Genomic DNA, 7,418 nt, shown 5'->3' with positions numbered 1-7,418 from the left:
TAATATAGAAGCTCACGTGATTGTACCATACTACTGTGAGCAAAATATTGCCATATGCCAATCCATAATTGGCAGGCTGATTTCTTTTAATTAACCAAAGTTTATTTGGTTTAAAATGATCCATTAATTTAATTTTACTTATTTAGAAAAATATTAAAAAAATTATTGTTCATAATTTTTCATTCTCTATAAATAGAGATCACATTTAATATATGTTAGAGTTATTTTAGTTTCATTATTTTCTTTTAAATACTTTTATAATTTATATACTTCTAACTATTATCAAAAAATTTAAAAATGAATTACGAGATATAGTAAAGAGTAGGAAAGACATTGTACTGTGTTAATAGATATTGTGTTAAATTTTAAAAATGAATTGTTGAGTAATCAAAGTAGTTAACATTCTTGTATTAATATACGCCCTATATACAGTTTTTACATCTTCATTAAATAACCAAAGTCTCAACATATTTTTGAGTACCACAAAAAAATAAATGAAAAACACAAACTTTCATTTTAGACGGACATTATCCGTCTAAAGTTGTAGACGGATCAAATATCATACCACTTTCATAATAAGACAAACAATAAGTAAAATGTTACAATTTTGTCCTTATATAAATGATAACCCGTCTACACTTTAGACGGATATGCCCGTCAAAAGTGAGACTAATTGAATAAAAAAATAGGACTATTATAGTTTAATTTGATTACATTCTCTATACTACTAATCTCTGTTTATTTTTGTATGTACTTATATGCTATCTTCAATCTTCATAGCACATAAATTTTTTCATTCTACTTGTAGTTTAATTTGATTACATTTTATTTCATAATGGCGCCTTTGTGCAAATCGTTTATTTACCATTTTTTTGTGAGAAACGTTATTTATAAATGGTAAACATATAATTAGAATTTGAAGGATACAAATCAGTCACCTTGATCTAGCTCGGCCCCCCTAATTTTTTTTTTCAAGATCCGCCACTGGGTGCATCCACCAAACTCTTGCTGAAAATTGCCAACATTTTCTCTTAAATTTTGGATGTATTATTGTATTTGATTGCTGATAAAGTAGAATGAAATAAAAGTGTATTTGAGGTTGGATATATATAGGCATATTATATTATTTAAGTGATTACGTAGATTATTATATCATCTTATCCAAAAGCGTCACAATATCTACGTAGGAATATTATTGATTGAAATTTATTTTATAATCTTATCATATAATATCCACACACGTTTTCGAGTTTTGACAACTTTGATCTTAGCTTTTAAAAGTTCATGAGATTTGGTCCCTTAGATAGATATTAGTCTACGTAGATAAGTTTATAACTCGGTTTTTAATCAGAGCGGATTATTTGAACTATTTTCGTGTTTTATCTTATGTCCACATTCTTTATATCCTGACACATTATTATCCGGTTATTACATTTAATAATTATTTTGATTTTTTTATAGGTTAGCTATAATAATATATGAAAAATTATCTATTTAATTAAAAAGTCATTTTATTCTCTAATTTTATGAGATTATTTATATAATTACGGTGCAAATCTGAAGGGTTTTGGGTAAATATTCGTTTATAATTAACGTAGAAAGGTATACGAGGAAAGAATATTTGGATTTTAGTTATATTTTGCGTAAACTATGCATGTGATCTGAGTCAGCAAACCAAGATTAATATCGTAACTAGTGTAACACCCGTGAAAAATCACGGGGTTGTGTAAATTTATTTTCTAAAGATGACTATAAATTTTAGTTATTATATAACCAATTCTATTTATTGAACATGTGTACTTTTTAAAAAAAAAAATATATAATATCATTATATATATTAAAATAAATAAATGGAAATTATAACATTTAAATTTCAGAACTTTAAGATATGTAAATTAATTAATAAGATAATATATGATAATGTTAATAGGAGTAACCATAATTCGCTTTCAAATTGATCGATATTGAGCTTAATAATAATCGGGTTATAAATTTAATCGAGTCCATAACGGGTCGAGTTGGGGATCGGTTTCGAGTTTGATAAAATTAAAGAGATAATGAATTTAATCTTAAACAATATAACCAATTTTATTTATTGAACATGTGTACTTTTTAAAAATAAAAAAGAAATAAAGGGATTCTTTTTAATTTTTGGAAAATAAATTTACCTACTAAATATGTAACATAAATGTTACTATTGTTATTTCGGACATTAGTTGGCGTTACTATTACATTATAGAGTACTCCGTATTTCTTTTCTATCTTTCAAATACATTAGTACGACTCGTCAAATTTTATCATGTTGTACCATCGATCCTGCCTGAGGTACAAACATGATAGCTCCAAACCTTGCTTCGTGTTACTCCTTAACATTTACAATGAGATTATTAGAATGAGTGTTATAGATTGATAAGAAAAATGAAAACATTAGTACTCGTATATGACTTCTAATTGGATAATTTAACAAACTCTCTTGTCAATCGTCATCAATATTCCTATAAGCTTTAGAAAAAACTGCAACATTGCGGCCTGTCAGCAGAACCAAAAATTTAGATACAACATTAGTGGATAGTACGATAGTGTAAGAAATAATACTATGAGATTGCATAAGGAAAAATTCCAAGGTATAAATGATCAGGCAGCCATTTATGTACACGATGTCGTAAGACAATTATATACACAATGGCTTGCTTCGAGCAGAGTTGCCATAGTCTCTCAACTACGGTACAAAATCAAAGTTGACATGTTTGGAACCATCATATTCTAAATATCCGCACTAATTTGTAGGCCTACAGTGTGATGAATTTAAGATGTTAATGTCACATTACTATTTTTCTTAGTCTGCAGAAACTGAAAACCTCATAGAAAGTTTACAATGCTAGACAATGCTATTTTTTTAGCACTACTCTCCACCACTTCAAATGAGATCATTTTGCAATTTTAAGTTTACTCAACAGAATTTTGTTTTATGTCAAGGGAATGACACTCAACGGAATTGTTTTCAATCACTACTACAATAACCATTAAGGAGAACGGAATTGTAAAATCCCCAATTGATAAATTCAGTTGTAAAACATAAAAAAAAAAAAATTAATCATTGATTGTTCACGGGATTGTTTTTAATTTTTTCTAAAAAACCTTCTCTAATGAATTTATGAAATGAATAATTACATGTGAGGTTAAATTTTATTGTTAGCGTGACCAGATGAGTTGTTTCTTTTACAGCACGTTTCTTTTTTAAGATAATGTTAGGAAACATAGAAAAATTAACATTTTGTTTTGGAATTCAAATTATTTGTTACAATGGTGTACACATAGGGTGACTTAGGAGTTAGGACGTAGAACAAACACGCCATTAACATTGACATGTTTAATTACTAAATAACTCAATAAGAAATTTAAAAGTTCATTAATGTAAATAAGCCATTCTCATGGTGCTTAAACACTCACAAGTTTGACAGCTCCCCACATGGTCACATCTTTGCCACACTCACAAGTCGCGAAAATAACAGCGGCTAAGATAAAAGAGAAAAAACAGTTACCTCCATGATAATATTCTCTAGCTGTCTCAATTTCTCATCAGCACTTCCATGAGCATTGCCAACAGATACCTTCAATTCATCGACCGAGTGCTCAATCTGGCGTGTTCTACTTTCCATTTGGGATAGTCTAGCACTTAAAGAATCAATGGCATGCATCAAAGTCTCGGTATGTTTTTTCATTGTTCGATCAATTTGAGACAGTATTGCCGAATCATCAACTTTCTGAGCTTTTGCCTGAGATTTCTCCACGGTCTTGTCAAGCTGCACATGGTTTGGAGAACCATAACTCTGCATATCACAAAACAAATGACATATACATTGACATGAGCATGTAGGAACATCTACACTTAAGAAACAATCAAAACTCAATTTATTTCCATCAGTGTACTAAACCCGTCAACCATTAATCCATTAGGCACATTAATCAGAAAGAAGCTACACCTGGCCATCATCTATCATTGATCGGCAGAGCTCAAATTTTCGATTTTCTTTTCCCAAGTTACCTTATTCCATTAATAGTTTGACCTCATGACTATAACATTCTCGGGTTATGCCAGTGTATTGATAACTATAAAATTAGCATTTCAGAGATAATTTCGAAGAAACATAGCTAATGAACAATCCACAAACACCCTATTACATGATCAAAAAGGGGAAACTGGGTAACCAAGTCTAAACCATGACTTTCCCCATAACATTGCATCACCAATACAACACAAACTTTCAATACAATCTTTATAGTAACTAACTTTTCATTTAAAAGGCTCATTATTTATAGTTAATAGATCCGTTGTACACAATTTCTGTGAAAGGCGGCCTTACAGAAGAATAACCGAAGTAGAAACTATACCATACATGTTAAATTGATCAATATAATCAAAATACTAATCAAACCCTAAAACCAATTTACACATTTTCTGCGAAAGACCGCCTTACAGAAGACTAACAAAATTGATCATTATAATCAGCATACTAACCAAACCCTAGAACCAATCTAAAACTATCATACATGCACCATCAAGCAATTGATCAACATACTAATTAAACTCTAAATGCAAAGAAACATACATCACACTAATCACTATCAACAATCAATTGATCAATAAACACAGTAATCAAACCCTAAAAGCAATCAAAACCCAGAAAAGTGAGAAATCAACAAACCTTATTAGCAGATAAATTGGGCAAATTGGAATCAATAAAAGGGTTAATTTGATCAAAGAATCAAATAGAATGCGAAGATACTGACATCAGCAATTCAGCATACAACACGACAATGAGAGGATTCTCGGAATAATCCTTGAAAAGACATCGTATTGCCGCAATCAATCCCTCAGCGATTCTACTGCCGTGAAAATTATGTTGAGAGATCTGATGGAGATAGAAAGTCATGAGAGTAGCGATGGATGTTAGAGTGATGATGAATTGATTTGCTACCGATAATACTAATAATAATAATGGTGAGAGGTTTCTTATTGGAAAATGGTGAGAACTGTGAGAGACAGTCAGGCTTCTTATTGGAAAATGGGCTCCTTATTGGAAAATGGTGAGAACTGTGAGAGACAGTCAGTCAGTCAGGTTTCTCATTGAAAATGAAATATTTGGAGTTGTAAGGCACGGGTGACCTGTCAGCTGAAATGGCAATTGAGTTAGTTTTTATTGGCCGAGAAAAACTGAAATTGTGAGAGTAAAGGAGAGGCCTTGTAGAGAACTATTCTGAAATATTGTTGCGCCACGTCAGCGATTTTACAAGATTCTTTTATATATATAATATAATGATGGATAAGGGCATGCATGCATAAGGCTGACTCTACTTCGTCGATGTGTCCATGACTCGATTAACAACTTTCTGTTTGGCTCAAACCATTGGCGGTATTATGTCGGTAATAAACCCGTTTGTATATGGTACCTATGTTGACTTGTTAAACAGGTCGGATGGGTTATAATTGCTCCCCGAGTCGGGTTAAAATATGGGTTATGAATTAAGTTAACTTCAGAATACGGGTCAAAAATTATGCTTTGACACCTTTTTTTTTACACTTTTCTAAATCGAAAAATGTTTTTAAGTACTAAAATTAATAATTAAAGTACTACGGAATACAATTCTATAAATTAAGTTATTTTAATAATTATTTTATTATTAAATAATAGTCCGTATTAAAGTTGTACAAAATTAATTTTTATTGTATTTGTAATATAAAGTATTAAAATTAATAAGTTTTCAATTATTATTTCAAATATGATAGACTCCGTAGTATGTTAAGTGGTAGAGTTTGATTTTTAATCTACATAGTATAAAAGCCAAGTTTTTTCTTGGTTTTTGATTGGCTGGTTAGTTTCTACAAGTGGGGCCCCGTCATGTCTCCTATACGAGTACTATTTAAGGGGTGTTTGGTTGAAGCTTTTGGAATGGATTGTAATGGATTCAATCCATTCTAGTGTTTGGTTGGAGGTTTTTGGAATGGAGTTAGATACCCAATGGATTCTAACTCCATTCCAACCCCATGGAATCTCATACCCATGTTTCTACTCAAGTTTCTAACTCCATTTCATATTATTACTACCTCTATATCCATTCCAAGGTCAAACCAAACACTCATGAGCAACTATGGGGTTCTAACTCCATACCACTATAGTATCACAATCTATTCCATACTATTCCAATACTTTGAACCAAACGACCCTTACCTTCTCTCCTCAAGTCAATGCCTCTTATTTCTATCTCTTATTTCTATTTTAATTGTTTATCTTAAAACGTAAGTTAAAATGTCACAATTTACATAAATGTTGCAATTTACAATTTTACATACATTCAACGGGTGTAACATGTCAAATACTTTTAATATAATTCTAACAAAATACGGTTGTATATTATCTGATATTCAAATCTCCAAATATGGACTATTTATATTATCACGGTATTGAACGCTTAATCACATTCAATTATATGTTCATATATCTAATGATAGCGCCTGCTATACGACCCTTGCATTTTTTGCACGAGAATAACAGTAGTAGTTGTATAGAGTTTGGTTTTTAATAAATTTATGTTTCTAACGGTGTAATTTTTATATTTTTGTATAACTACTGTATATTTTTGTAAAAACTTAAGTTAAAGGTGCTCCTCGGAAACATCATCTTCTACACCAAAACAACGGATGGAGGAAGTATAATGATGGTAGTTTTGTACTCCTTGACAAATTCCTCATGTGGATAAATTCTATAATGCAGTTGATCGTTGAAATTTGGTATGATAAAGAATATTATCTTACGTAACACCGTAACGGTGATGAGTTTTAGGCATTGTAGAAATTTGTTCGTCCATCATTATCTTTTGGTGTTTTACGTGTAGTATAACGGAAATTGCATATCATATATATATTCACACGATGAATATTATGAACTTTTCCTTCTAAGTTCTAACCTTCTCTAATTCTATCTAAGTATTGGACTAAGTAATCTGGTTTTTCTAACGTGTTACATAAGCAACATACGGAGTATGTAAAATTTGATCGCGAAATAAATTTTACCTTGTAGATATAAAATGTGGGATTTTTGATCGTGTTAAATTAATTAAACTAGTTGTATATTCATACAAATGAAAGATAGTTGATCTTATGTAAGACTATCTCACTTATTAAGGACTTATATGTGATTCTCAATTACATAGATAGAAAAATAAAAATTCACTAAAATAATTTTGTACAGAAAAGGACCGTCTTACATGAGATACCATCTTATTCTAGAACTTGTGTACATAATTATATACTCCGTAATTAATGCTTATACAATTAAATAATAGGATACTAATATACTCCAAAAATTTTAATATGAAATTTTCCATGAATCTATACTCTACAGTCTACCCTAATGCCC

The 7,418-nt window shown here is 30.4% G+C and overlaps 1 long non-coding RNA gene across 1 annotated transcript; it reads right to left on the bottom strand.

Moving 5' to 3' along the window:
* Nucleotides 1-2,337: 2,337 nt before the first annotated feature.
* Nucleotides 2,338-5,141, bottom strand: LOC141596074 (uncharacterized). The gene is made up of 3 exons (XR_012522383.1): nucleotides 4,707-5,141; nucleotides 3,543-3,830; nucleotides 2,338-2,529 (listed from the first exon to the last, which is right to left on the bottom strand). It is a non-coding gene; the product is annotated as an uncharacterized LOC141596074 (long non-coding RNA).
* Between the last annotated feature and the right edge of the window lie 2,277 nt (nucleotides 5,142-7,418).

This window comes from Silene latifolia, chromosome 8 (assembly GCF_048544455.1).
Source record: "Silene latifolia isolate original U9 population chromosome 8, ASM4854445v1, whole genome shotgun sequence".
Lineage (NCBI taxonomy): Eukaryota > Viridiplantae > Streptophyta > Magnoliopsida > Caryophyllales > Caryophyllaceae > Silene > Silene latifolia.
Note: the sequence above shows the minus strand (reverse complement) of the source record. Positions and strands in the feature narration are given on the sequence as shown.